The sequence below is a fragment of the Xenopus laevis genome, chromosome 6L (assembly GCF_017654675.1).
Source record: "Xenopus laevis strain J_2021 chromosome 6L, Xenopus_laevis_v10.1, whole genome shotgun sequence".
Taxonomy (NCBI): Eukaryota; Metazoa; Chordata; class Amphibia; order Anura; family Pipidae; genus Xenopus; species Xenopus laevis.
Window position 1 is genome coordinate 15162272 of NC_054381.1, and position 15611 is coordinate 15177882.

The following is a 15611-nucleotide window of genomic DNA, read 5'->3' on the forward strand; positions in this document are numbered from 1 at the left end:
AACTTTTCGTCACATAACAAGGAAGTAAAAAAATGTTTTCCACTTTTTCCTAATTTGCATATGTAAATTCAGTTCGGTATTCAGCCGAATCTTTCATGATGGATTTTGGGGATTCGGCCGAATCTCAAATAGTGGATTCGGTGCATCCCTACTGATTTCCATAGTAAATAGATATAAGTCAGGCTCTGCGGGGCACCATACACGTACAGGATAATACAAAGAAAGTTTCACCTTTGGTTGGTTCTGGAATCAGGGAGGTTGAAAGATCTGGCGTTGGTCTATGTTGGTCAGTTCCAGTCCACTTCCTCCTGTTAGGGAGACCATCATATTCTCTCCATCCATTTTGCCCATGGAGGATCGGACAAAGAGAGTACCTGTCGGCTGTTACAGTCTGCAAGGCAGGAGCTCTGAGATAAACTGTCACCTCCCCTTAGTGGACAGGAGACATCTGCCAACATTGGTCTTTACCGATGCCCTTTTGGGGCCACCTGAACTTTTTGCTGTGGTGAAGACAGAGAACCTGAAAATAGCAGAAAGATTACCAAGATTGAGTATGGTGAAGGGTCAGGCAAAGGCATAGTCAATAAACAGGCAGAGGTCAGTGCAGGCAGCGAGGATCAAAGTCAGGAACAGGCACAAAGGTCAAAACCAGGAAGTAAAGATACACAAGGCACAGGTGTGAGGGTTCAATTGCTTGGGCAAATAAATCATTGAGGACCAGCTATAAGTTTGAATTCGGTGCCAAAGTGACGTCATCTGATGCACTGATGTCACAAAGTAGCACCAAGCATCAGAATACATGCATGTCCAGATGCAAAGGAGCAGTGTGATTCACACAAACGGGTGCACACCCAGCCCTGGGGACCAACATGCTGGAAGGCAGAAAGGTGCACTGGTCTCCTGGGCACCTGAAATGCCTCCTCCTGTGTGGCCACCATAAGCCAGTGTCATGATGGAACTCCTGCAGGCTGAGCAATCCCATCAAAGAACTAACATAACAAAATGAACTGCTTCTGCAGAGTTTAGTGAATGGAAGCCGTTCGCTAAGCCTTGTGTATCTTTAGAGCTGTTAAATTACAGCCATACTTCTGACACACAAGGCTCAGCGGAATTGAGCTATCAAAAGAGGGACTGTCCCTCTAAAACATGACAGTTGGGAGGTATGTTACTCTCTGCTTGCCCCGTCTCTTCCTTTTGTACTTTTCTTACCCCTCTGTCTCCCTAAAGTTTGTGTCTTCAACCACTTCTGCATCTTCATCTTCTTTCCTTTTGTTTCATATTTTGTTGGTTAGAAAAAACCAATATATTGTTTCCTCGACTTCAGCTTATTCTTCCTCTTCTTATTCTTCTTCCCTCTTCTTCTTAGCTCCCCCCATCTTCTAAACACTTCTTCTCCTACAGTTTTAGGGGTACAACACCCAAACTCTCCACACTTCTTCATCTTATAGCGGAGCAGGTTGCCTGTGCTTTTCTAAGCATATTTTTGGGGCGGCACTTCCAACACCCCAATTTTTTCATTAACTTGGGAAGATTTTCAAACTGCCTCCACTTTTACAGTTTTGAAGCTAAACTCACCAAACATAAAACTCAGGATCATGGGGTCACCCCAAATGAAATATCGTTATTTGTTTGATGCCACAAAGTGGGTGGAGCTACAAAAAGTTAACCAGATTTCACCCATTAACGTTCAATGTGGAAATTGAACCTGCTGCTATTCTCACAGTATTAACGCCAGGGTCCCCAAACTCTTCAAGGTTGGTCACTGCAGTTTTAGGTTTGAAAAATTTGGTGGAGCCACAACTGCCAATCAGATATCAGATTGAATTTAACTGCTGCCAATGTTAGAGCTTTGAAGCCGCACTCACCAAACCTGAATCATATAGTTATGGGGTGAACCCAAAAGAATAGACCATATTGGCTAAATGCCCTAAAGTGGGAGGAGCCAACAACAGCATTGACTGTGAATGACTGGGAATTTAAATTGCTGCCACCTAGGTGGAGCCAACAGCAGCCAATCAGATTTCATTCAGTGAGCTTAGATGTTTTTTCAAACCAACATGAAGTTTGTTCTCAAACTTCTCTTTCTCGTTCTTCTTAATCTTAGTGCCCCCATTTTCTAAACACTTCTCCTCCTACAGTTTTAGGGGTACATCATCCAAATTCTCCACAATTCTCCACCTGCCCTCCATCTTTTTGGGGTGGTACTCCGAACACTCCAATTTTTCCATTGACTTTGACAGGGAAGATTTTCAAACAGCTGCCACTTTTACAGCTTTGAAGCTGCACTCACTAAACTTGAATCACATAATCATCCAGTCATCCCATAGTCACCCAGAATGAAACAGTGATATTTGTTGGATGCCCAAAAGTAGGAGGAGCCAACAAAAGCCAATCAAATTTCACCAAAGGACTTTCAATGGGGAAATTCAAGTTGCTGCCACTCTTACAGCTTTGAGGCTTCACTCACCAAACTTGAATCAAACTTGAAAAGCTGATATTTAATCCTTCTAGATCTCTCTGCAGCTTTTGACACAGTTGACCACCCGCTCCTCCTAGACAGTCTACACTCAACTGGCATTCATGACACTGCTCTTTCATGGTTTACATCTTATCTGTCTGACCGTTCCTTTAAAGTTGCCTTCTCTAACTCTACTTCTTCTATGTTCCCTCTCTCCATTGGAGTTCCCCAAGGCTCTGTTCTAGGCCCTCTGCTGTTCTCACTCTATACTATTTCGCTAGGAAAACGTATTCAGTCATTTGGACTTCAGTATCACCTTTATGCTGATGACACACAACTCTACTTGACTACTCCTGACCTCTCTCCTTCTGTCCTTTCCCAAGTTACAGACTGTCTCTCTGCTGTCTCCTCCTGGATGTCACAGCACCACCTGAAACAGAACCTTTCAAAAACAGAACTCATTATATTTCCTCTAAGATCTTCCCCTGTCCCTCAGATATCACTCACAGTAAACAACACCACCTTTCATTCCACCACACAGGCACGCTGCCTAGGAGCTATCTTAGACTCACATCTTCATTTTTCTTTTTCACCACACATCCAAACAACATTTCCCAAATACAGCCACATCTCAGGACTACACCAAAACACTTATTCAGCATCTTATCATCTCCCACCTTGACTACTGCAACCTACTCCTCACAGGTATTCAAACAAGTCTTCTTTCACAAATCCAATCTGTTCTAAATGTTGCTGCCAGACTCATTCATCTATTTTACAGGTCAACATCAGATGCTCCCATATGATGTGTCTTCATTGGCTCCCAATCTCCTCTAGAATCAAATTCAAACTACTCACTTACATTGCCTTAACAGTGAAGCCCCTACCTATATCTGGTCTTCGATCTCCAAATACTCTCCTTCGCTCTGCTCCTGATCTAATATTGCTCTGCTTCTGAAAATCCTAATGTCTCACTTGTACCCTAACCTTTAGTTGTAAACTCTCACATATAGGGCCCTCTCATCCTACTGTACTCTGTAAGCCCTTGTTTCTTATTCACCATAAGGTAAAGCACCACGTAACTTAACAAAAGCAGACGGAGCCACCAACAGCCAATCAGATTTTACCTATTGACTTTCAGCGGTGAAACTGAACCTGCTGCACAGTATTTACGCCAGCGTTTCCAAACTCTTCATTGTTGGTCATTAGGGAACTCCAGTAGCCAATCAGATTTCTTTCACTGACTTCACATGTTTTTTTCAAATCAAGATGACGTTTCTTTCTAGTTCCCCCTATTGTTCTCTTCAATCGAAATTTCTTTTCTCTTCCCCTTCCATATTTTGCTAGTGCTGCTCCCATATCCTCAGTACCCAAATTTATTTTACAGGGATGGGACCTGTTATCGAGAATGCTCGGGTTCTGGGGTTTTCCGGATAACGGATCTTTCTATAATTTGGATCTTCATACCTTAAGTCTACTAGAAAATCATGTAAACATTAAATAAACCCAATAGGCTGGGTTTGCTTCCAATAAGGATTAATTATATCTTAGTTGGGATCAAGTACAAGCTACTGTTTTATTATTACAGAAAAAATTAAAAAGTTTTTAAAAATGTGCAGGATATGTGTCCTGTGGCTTTGATGCTGTGTTAGCTCAAATGGACTTGGCTATGTAAGCAATAATTGGCAGCTGAAGTGCAACCACAGAGCAACTTCTTGTTTTTGGTGAGTTTTTGTTAACTAAAAAACTGCAACTTTGCATATTTCAGAGAGAAGTGAGAACTTTCACATTTATCAGGTGCCTCTCACACTATTTTCTCAAATGCACAAAGAGGATCATGGCACAATTGATAAAATACTTATGTAGGAGTGTAGAAAATTTGGCTCAACTTTACTTCAAGGAGTCCTCATAAGGGTTTATCCAGCCCAGTGCTGGGTCTGTTTCAGAGTTGGGAGGGGGCAGTTATTTCCCTTTCCAGGTTAAAGTGTCCCCTGGAGTTCATACAGGTATGGAATCCTTTATCTGGAAATCCGTTATCCAGAAAGCTCCAAATATGGGAAGGACTCCTTCCATAGACTCAATTTTTATCATATAATAATTTTTAAAAAATTTTCCCGTTTCTGTGTAATAATAAAACAGTAGCTTGTACTTGATCCCAACTAAGATATAATTAATCCATATTGGAGGCAAACTCAGCCGATTGGGTTTATTTAATGTTAAAATGATTTTCTGGTGGACTTAAGGTATGAAGACCCAAATGACAGAAAGATCCATTATTCGGAAATATCCAGGTCCCGAGAATTCTGGATAACAGGTCCCATATCTGTATTATTATCTGTTTTACAAGCCTTTGTGAATACAGCATGCCCCTGCCTTGGATGGTTGCACTCTTTCTTTCTAAACTCAGCATTTAGTTGAATGGGAACGGCATAAACTATCGGAAGTGGGAAGCTGCCAGCATAGATTGGGAAAGTGCAGATGGATAAATACTGGAGGCAAACAGAACAGGTTTGTGAGCGGTGGACTAATCTAAGGTCTGGAGCAGGCCGCAGAGGATCAGATTCAATAGAAAGGTCAGAAATGAAGGGCAAGCAGATGGCCAGGAGGAATGAAGATCAGATCAGCTGTAAAATGGCCTGCTGGGCACACAACAAAGCTCTAATCGAAAGCTCTGAGCCGTCTCACATAGTCTGTATTCATACGCCGGCGCCCTCTGCTCCGAATAGCATCTCTCATATTCACAGACACAACACGATGCTAATATGGTTTGAGTACTACAGCACAATCGCACCTACAGTGTTTGCTACCTGGGGGAGGCTGGAACACTTACCCTTTAAATATGTTCATATCTGTGCTACATTCCGAAGAGCAGGCTGAATTCGTAAAAAGAAAGGATGAATGTGCCTGTTCATACCGTATAAATGCACGAAACTTAATTGTGGGGGCTACAGTGCTGGAATTATGGGGGGAAACACTGCATTATAAGTAAAACAACATGGCGATTTGCCTCTAAAGGTCTATAAGGCTAGTGACACATGCTAAGATTCGGGAGATTCGGGAGATTTAGCCGGCCAGCAACAAATCGCTTCTTCTTCGGGCGACTAATCTCCCCAAACTGCCTCCCTGCCGGCTAGAATCTAAATCGCCGGCGGTATGGCACTCGAATCGCTTAGTTTTCCAAAGTCGCCCGAAGTTGCCTCACAAGGAAACTTTGGGCGACTTCGGAAAACTAAGATTCTAGCCGAAGAAGAAGCGATTTGTCGCTGGCCAGCTAAATCTCCCCGAATCATACCGTGTGTCCCACCCTTAGATATCAAGGTTTGGGCATGAAAAAAAAGTTTTTAAATCTCAGAAATTTGATACAACAAATCTGTTCAGAATTGAAACCATTTTCCCAATATCTAAAAAAAAGGGGGAAAAAAGAGGGAAATAATATTTTAACAATAAATGAAACACAAATAAAAAGGATTTATCCTGGTTGGGGGTTAGAGGCCCCCCGTATGTTCCTTATATAATCATTCCAGTTATATTCAGCAATAAGGGGTTATTCACCTTTTTAATTAATTTTAGTACGATGTAGAGAGTGATATTCTGAGACAATTTGCAGTTGGTTTTTAATGTGCAATATTTTTGCTTTATGAATTATTTAGCTTTTTATTCAGCACTCAGCAGCTCTCCATTTTCAGCTAGTTCTAGTTGCTAGGGTCCAAATTACACTAGCAACTGTGCATTCATATGAATAAAGGCTGGAATATGAATAGGAGAGGCCTGAATAGAAAGAGGAGTAATAAAAAAAGTAGTAATAACAATAAATGTATAGACTTAGAGAGCATTTGTTTTTAGATGGGGTCAGTGAACCCCATTTGAAAGCTGGAAAGAGTCAGAAGATAGTTATTTTTAATATTCAAAAACTGTAGGAAAAATAAATAATGAAGACCAATTGAAAAGTTTCTTAGAACTGCCCATTCTATAACGTACCAAAAGTTTCCTTTGTATAATAATTTGTATTCTAGTTTTCAAGATATTTGTTGTTTTTATACCATTAATATAATACATTTAAAACAACAGCACCACCTTTTGGTCATTGAGGTTGACTGGTTTAAGTTGGCTGAAACTAAAGGTGGCCATACATGGAGAGATCCGCTCGTTTGGCGATGTCGCCAAATGAGCGGATCTCCCTCCCATATGCCCACCTTGAGGTGGGCAATATCGGGCTGATCCGATCGTGGGCCCTAGGGCCCAAAGATCGGATCCTAACGATGCCCAAACGGGCGGTCGGATCGCGGGACCGCATCAACGAATAGATGCGGCCGCGATCCGACGGGATTTTCTGTCCCATCCGATCGAAATCTGGCCGACTTTCGGCCAGATCTCGATCGGTGAAGCCCGTCGGGGGGCCCATACACGAGCCAATAAGCTACCGACATGGTCTGTCGGCAGCTTTTATCGGCCCGTGAATGGCCACCTTAAGAAAGCCTTATCAGAAAGGTCCACCTAAATACACCAGTAAACCCTCAAAGTAATGCTGCTCTGAGTCCTCTATCAAAAGAAACACCACATTTCTTTCCTTTCAGTAGCGTTCGTTGAGGGGGGCGGGCCCTGGTGCGTTACGCGCAGCCGGGCCCCGCCCCCCCTACGTACCGCATTAGCCCGCATTTCTCAGTGGCGCATGGACTGCCGGGGGGCCCTGAGGGGGTGCGGGCCCTGCTCCCCCGGTAGTTCCTTCACTGTTTCCTTCTATTGTGTACTCATGGGCTCCTGTATCAGAATTCCTGTTTTCAGCTTAAAACTCCTTGCCCCGGGCGTGAGCATGCTCAGTTTGCTCCTCTTCTTCCCTCCCCCCCATTCTCTGCTGTAAACTGAACCCAGAGCTATGAGAGGAGAGACTCAGGCAGGAAGTGATGTCACACCAAGCTAATTTGGCAGCTGCTATCCCAACAAACAGAGAGCTTCTAGAGCTTTTTACTCAGGTATGGTAAAACGTACAGAAAAAATATAGCATTCTAGCTTGCACTATTGTGGCTAATCTATTGGCAATAAAATGCCTCTGTAGCTTTTCTTCTCCTTTAAGTCTTGAGATGTTGCTCTGCTTGGAAACTGAAGTTAAGAGCATTTCTCTGGTCAGTTATAAGCACGGTGATAGTGCTGCTTTGTTGCACCTGCAAACATGTACAAGAGTTGGGACCCCCGTCTCTTGTGGGCTCAACCAGCCCAGGTCCACTTCTTGCACTTCTTCTTGACTTTGGTGTCCAACTCTGCTGTAATATTTTTTGCCGCAACAATAGAGACAGCCGAGTATTAAGCAGGGAGTACAGGGGAATCCAGGGCAGGCAGAGTGTATGACAGATCTACCGCCTGATGTTTATGATTCTCTGCAAAGACGTCTGTCTGATCTTTTTCATGCAGCAATTGAGCTCCATCTAGTGGCAGAAAGAGAGATGGATCTGCAAGGGGAAATATACACCCATGGAAGGTCATTTTGGGGACCTTCCTTACCTTCTGTATTGCTCAGTAATGTGTATGTTTGATGCATGCACCCTACTAATGTACAGCACCACTGAATATGCTGGTGCTTTATAAGAACTTGTTGCCATTATATCAGGGGTGCTCAAAAGGTAGATCGGATCTACCAGTAGACCCCTAGTTGGTGGTCGTACATAGTAAGTTAGATTGACAAAAGACACGCGTCCATCAAGTTCAAACTTCTAAGTCTATATATAACCTGCCTAACTGCCAGTTGATCCAGAGAAAGTAAGACGGGGGCTCCCCCTGCTGTTCATAAGTATGATTGTTTCCTTGCAGAGCAGTTAGGGACCGTCTGACAATTCCTATCCACAGCAGTAAATGAAGGGAGAATTTCACTGCATACAGTCAGGTTTCTTATAAAAACGGTACACATTTTTTAATTAAAGTATATTGGAGATAGGTTTCTTTTTCATTAAAGAAAGTAAAAATGGTATTCTATTTTTTTGCCTTCACATGCTCTTTAAGTAATATTTTCCATGCAACAGAATGCTAGCAATGTTTTTATGGATGTAGATGATAATGGGACAGCATCACTTAAAGTAGATCTCATATTAGTAAAGCACTCCTGCATTATATAATCATCTGAAATTCAGAGGAAGTTTATTGTAAAATATAAGGCTGAGTCTTAGGGGCACATTTACTATGGGTCGAATATCGAGGGTTAATTAACCCTCGATATTCGACCATCGAAGTTAAATCATTCGACTTCAAATATTGAAGTCGAAGGATTTACCGCAATTCGTTCGATCGAACGAAGAAAGAATTTTAATCCATCGATCGAACGATTTTCCTTCAATCACAAATTGCTAGGAAAGCCTATGGGGACCTTCCCCATAGGATAACATTGGTGCTTGGTAGGTTTTAGGTGGCAAAGAAGGTGGTCTAAGTTTTTTTTAAAGAGACAGTATTTCGACTATCAAATGGTCGAATAGTCGAACGATTTTTAGTTCGAATCTTTCCATTCGAAGTCGAAGTCGTAGGCCAAGTAGCCAAAAAAATACTTCGAAATTCAAAGTATTTTTTATTCTAATGCTTCACTTGAGCTTAGTAAATGTGCCCCTTAGTGTGTTGTGCCAATGGCCTGGACCCCCAGTATTTCTTGCATGAAATACTGGGTGATCTATGAAGCAGGAAAAAATGCAGGTCACCTGTGAATCATTACCACCCCTAATGTTCCCCACTGTTCCCCCAGACCCCCCTCTGTAGTTACACCACTGAGTTGAGAAACCTGTAGTAACATGAAACAGCTGCATTCAACTTCCCAACTGCACCAGACAAAGCAAAACGAACTGCTGAATGGTTGCTATTGGTTACAGGATGGGGCGGATGTTACTGCATGACCTGCGTGTCCAAAGGGGTGGAAGTGCCCGATTTATTTGTATTCAACTATTAAAGAATAAGAAAAGCCTCCAGGTCGTATGTGCACACACAAGTTCTTTAAGTTTGGATCTGCACATGTGCCAAGTCCAGACTGAGCTTCAAATACAATTAAATTCATAATTTCATCAATTAAATTGTTGGGGGGTGCCTGACTAATTGCCGCCCCCAGTGACTTTACCTTTCCTTGTCCATTAAAGGGGTGGTTCAATTTTAGTATGTTATAGAATGGTCAATTCTAAGCAATATTTCAATTGGTCTTCATTATTTTTAGTTTTTGAACTATCTTCTTCTGAATCTTTACAGCTTTCAGCCATCTTTGTTGCTGGAGAAATAAACATATTTTATTTTGCAATTCTCCGGCCTGGCATTGAAAACACAGCCTAGTTGCTAATGTCAATGGGGACTCTAGCAACCAGATAAAAATTATATAAAAATATAAGGATATTATAAGCGACAGAGGAGTTTCATGACTATATATATACAGGTCATGGAACTCCGAGGTAACTTCTAATATCCTCATATTTTGCAACTGGGGGTACTTTATTTATTATAATACACAAGTTTCAGTGAGTCATGTGACAGAAATGACATCAGAACTCACCGTTTATAACTGATGACATCAGAACTCACTGTTTTTAAGGATATAATTTACAAGATATTCATGGCTTTTGTGTATTATATAAATATATATATATATATATATATATATTTATATATATATATATATATATATATATATATATATATATATATATATATATATATATATATATATATATATATATATATATATAGTACATCATTCGATTACATTGAAACTGTTCAATAAAAAATAAAGAACAAATGCAAATTGTCTTAGCATTCCACTACATTATAAGTTAAAAGTGCAGCTAAAGGCTGGTATAAAATAATGGTAAATACGTAGAATTGACACTGTTGAGCACTTTTGCAATTTTCTTTAATTTTTTTTTTTTAATTACTTGTAATTGAGAATAATCCAGCCCTGTGCAACAATATGTTGTTGCTCTAAAAAATACTTTATAATAATAATAATATGCCTTCAATTCTTTTTTTTGTCTTAGATTACTGTAAAGTCGCATCCTGCACAGAGAATCCTCCCTCTGCTCTCAGTTCACTGCTCTGGGCTCTGTGGGGATGGAGCAACTTTCTTGGGCAATCACCAGGCCTGGATTTGTGGAAAGGCCAGCAAGGCCCCAGGCCTAGGGCATCATGATTTTAGGGGGCTGCATGAAGCCCAACCACACCCAAATCGATTTGGAAGCTCTGGGGCTGATCATGAGATATAATAGAGAATAGTTTTTTAGTCAGTCAGTCCCCCGATCCCCCCTCACATGAGCTCATGGCAGGGAGGTGCACCTGTCTAATGTAACTCACTGTGAAAATGCTGCTTCCTCCTTCCAGAGCTCAGAATGGGGATCTAACCAGGAACGGATTTGTGGAGAGGCCACCAAGGCCCGGGCCTAGGGCGGCAGGATTTTAGGGGGCGGCATGCTGCTCAACCACACTTACATTGGGTCAAAAACACTGGGTATGTGCTGGAGATACAAACGTTTTTTAAATTTCCTGTGCTCCAATACCCACTGCTCCAGTCCAGATGATGAAAATTTGCATAAATAAAGGGAAGGGGACAGGGGCGACGAACGACAGTGGGCCTGGGGCACCCCATATGTAAATCCGGCCCTGGATGTAACCATTTTGACAGGGGGCCCGCATAACTTGACACCCCCTGCATAAGATACAACAGATTGAGGACAACAGGTGGGGTTTTCCATTCTTCCTCAGTATCCAGGATACAACATTCATTGATTCTTTAGAACCCCAACTTTCTAAGATTGGGGCCAGACACGGTCAGAGTTGCCCATCGTGGCATCTGTATGATGTACTTACCTCTGGTGAGGAGCTAGCGATAGTGGGCACAAAGACAGCAGCATCTGGCTACCTGGGGTGGGCAAGAAGAGTGCTGGTAGGACAAAACTAGTGACACGGAGGTTACACTCACAATGATCGGCTCTCTGCCCAGCATCATGGTGTGAGCATGGAGATCAGTATATGGTTTAGTTACTCTGATAAATCCCTGTCCTGTGCTCCAACTCCTCCAGAAACCATGCCCTGCTGCAGAATATCTATCTATCTATCTATCTATCATCTATCTATCTATCTATCATCTATCTATCTATCTATCATCCCTATCTATCTCTTATCTTACTATCTATCTATCTATCTATCTATCTATCTATCTATCTATCTCTATCTATCTATCTATCTATCTGTCTGTCTATCTATCTATCTATCTATCTATCTATCTACCTCTATCTATCTATCTATCTATCTATCTATCTATCTATCTATCATTTCTATCTATCTCTTATCTTACTATCTATCTGTCTATCTATCTATCTATCTATCTATCTATCTATCTATCTATCTATCTATTTATCTATCTATCTATCTATCTATCTATCTATCTATCTATCCATCTATCTATCTATCTATCTGTCTGTCTGTCTGTCTGTCTGTCTGTCTATCTATCTCTCATCTAACTATCTATCTATATATTTATTTATCTATCTATCATCTATATATCTATCTCTTTATATATCTATCATCTATATATCTATGTATTTATTATTTACCTATTAATATTCTGTCATCATCATCATCAATATCTACCTATCATTTATCTACCTATCAATCATCTATCTACCAACAATGTACCTGTCTATCTATTAATTATCTATTAATCTATCTACATATATCGCTCCATCTGCATCTGTCTGTCTACATCTTTCCATTTTCTCCTGACATAACACCTGAACTTGGAACTGACACTTGCATTTCACTGTCACTCACTGTAACCTGCAGAGCTAAATATTCTCCTATTAAAGTTTGTAAGTTACCCACCCATTTAGATTGTAAGCTTTACGGGACAGGGACCTCCATCCCCTTGTCTCTTTGCCACTTACCTCTGGGCAATCATTAACACAACTGCTCTTTGTATTTATCTGTATTTATCATTGTACTTTGTATATATTTTTTCAATGCCGTCTGTTTGTTCTATTAATTTATTGTTCTGCTGTACAGGGCTGTATAAATACAAATATATATATATACACGTACTGTCTGTCTTTTTACATCTATCATGCTGCAGTGCTGATCCAGCTGTCTGTCTGTTAATAAAACAATATCCATATACATATCTTTCCTTCCCTGCTCAGGCCCAAGCTGCAAAGGAACAATGTTATCAGCTTATTTCCCTATTGGAAGCCTTGCCCATGTACTAAGGGTACCCCGCATGTATGTTCAGTGTATACACCCATTTCTTGTACAGCGCTGCGGAATATGTTGACGCTTTATGAATTTGTGTTAATAATAGGGAAGAATGAGGCACATGATGTACAAATAAGCACTTTGAGTCGTTCCAGTAGAAGCAGGAGGAGGAGGAGGAGGAGGCAGCTGCACAGTACAATAATTTCTTTGTCATTCCAGCCTATCACTGGGCTTTTCATGAATAATAAGTCAAGCGTTGATTTTTGGCAATCAGCAGTGAAGGTGTGAGATGGAGAGGGTTATTATAGCTGGACTAAATTGAACAGAGCTGCCTCCTGCTGGGGGGACCAGGGAAGGATCACTGAAAGACTGAACGCTACGCAGGCCATTCCCAAACCCGACTTGTCTCCCATGCTGAGTTCAATCCAATATAAACCGGATCTAATATCCAATCTCAGCATGGAAGCCGACCAAATTGGTGCCGTTTAGCCAACGTTTACTCTGACGCCCTTTCTCTCTTTCCAGCCGCTCCATGATATGGCCCCATGCCAAAACCTATTTTCTTTTTATAAAATTTAAAGGAGATGCAAAGCCAACAATCTAAAATCTCGCCTAATGAAAGAAAATGTCATTTTAAGCTAATTTCTGGTTTTAGCATTATTTGTAAACGTGAGCTCTGTTGAGCAGGGAGCTCTTCCTTGGCAGGGCTGTTAAACAGCTGGCTTCTGCTACATTGTTCAAAAGTCAGAACCGTCAGTGCAGAGAATAGAGAGGGATAGATAATGCTTTAATTTATATTTACACATAATGTAAAGGCATTAACCATTTGTAATAAATATTGGGAAGTTGCTTAGAAATATTGTTTTTCTTTAGGCAATATTTTATTTTTTGCGATACATATATATATTTATAGATTTAAAAGGTTGAACTTGATGGACTTATGTCTTTTTTCAACCTAATTTACTATGTAACGATGTAACTGTATTGCCTCATCATAAGCTGAAATAAAAAAAGCTGTATGGTTAGGGGTCAGCAGTGTTGTTATTATTATGATTTATTTTATGGCTTCTAACCCTTTTTTCTATTTTTAATCTGTTGCTATGGTATGATGGGACCCTAGTAACCTGTTAATAGTATAAGCATTCCAGCTTTGGGGCTGCAGAGTAATCCAACCCCCAAAACCAATATAAAAAATATACAACAATTATGTAAAGATCATAAATGAATATTTAAAATATATCAGATTGATAGCTTGGTTCTCTTATAATCAGGAGCAAACAACCTGTGTCTGCTGGGGGGGGTCCCTGGTGGTATAGGGGGGTCCAATAGGGCACCAACTGGTCAGCAGTTTATGAAGATCTTTTTTTCCCAGCATGTGGGGAGCCATAAAATATTTTTACTATTTTGCAATAACAATAATTGTGTTGCCTTACAGAGCATTTGTTATTTAAATGGGGTCAGCGACCCCTATTTCAAAAGTGGAAAGAGAAGGCAAATCATTCAAAAAGAAAAGGGAAAAATTAAAAGTTGCTTAGAATTAGCCAATTTTATAACATACTAAAAGTGAACTGAAAGGTGACGGTGAACCCCTTTAATTTTAAAATTGTTTCAATCCCCGGGCTTTGTTTGGAAATTAGAAAATGTAACATTGCTGCTTAGATTGTAAGCCCTTCGGTGCAGGGATCTCTCTTGCCTTTTATTGCCCTGTTTATCTTTTTTTATATCCTTTATAACCTCTGTCACCCTTTGTGGCATCATACAGCTACATTTACATATATACTAGTTTCCCCTCTATTGAGCACCCTGTATGGCAGTACCCGGGGCTGGGATGTGTTCTATCTCTGCTGTTCTGGGTTATTATGATATGAGCGTAACAGGAATAGTAATTATATCCAGACATGGGAAATATAATATTGCGCTGCTGGGATGTCCATCTTGCCCTGTATAACCTTATCTCACAGGTGAATATTACAGTTCATTCAGCCAAGGAGATTATTAGTTTTGTTCTGGGGGGGAAATGGATCAAAGCCTGAGATTATAAATTTAATTACAAGAATAATATATATCTATATATTTTTTTTTATCTTCAATGCTGAGCAGAAATGCAACAATGTCACTGCTGATAAGCTCCTGGATTTATTCAGTAGGAATGATATTTACAGTACATTAATACAAATCGGCCGAGATGGAAACGTTTCTTTCTTAGTTGTGACCCTGCAATGGATTATGTACACATCCTAATGCTGGGGCAGGTAACCCTACCTTTGAGAGCTGCTCACCTGTTTAGGGGCCACGGGGACGAGAGAGAACGGCAAGAAGGATAGAGACATGCAGACAGAGAGAGAGACAGCAAGGAACAAGCACAGGGGGACATGAGAAAAGAGACATATAAAGAGTGAGTAAGAGACATAAAGAGAAATAGAAATGCTGACCTTCCAAGTATTAAATACCTGTAAACTCCTGATAGCTAGGAACTGGGGAAAAAGGGAGATTCCAAATATCCACCAAATACAAGAAGAAGTAACTAATAACTTAGAATATGGAAACGCAGTGCCAAGAGGTCTGAGAGAGAAAAGAATAATACAGGAAAAATAAACGTTGGCTATCTAAGAACAAAACATTAAGACTACATTGTCTAGGACTGTCTTTAGTAGTAACTACCCTGGAAGGTATAAAATCTTTTTTCTTATATTTTCTTGTGGTTTTTTTTTTTTGTTTTTCTGTTAGATTTATAGTTAATGTTAGATCTTACTCCTTAGAGAAGTATATGAAGATACAGTGTATGTATATGTTGGAAAAACACAATGAAAAAAGAGAAAAAAAAGAGAAATAGATAGGAAAACTGATATGAAACAAGGAAAGGGAGAGACAAAGAATGATAGAGAGAGACAGCAAGAAACAAGCTCAGAGAGAGAGACGTGAGGATATAGATAACTATATAGAATAGAGATTAAGACAC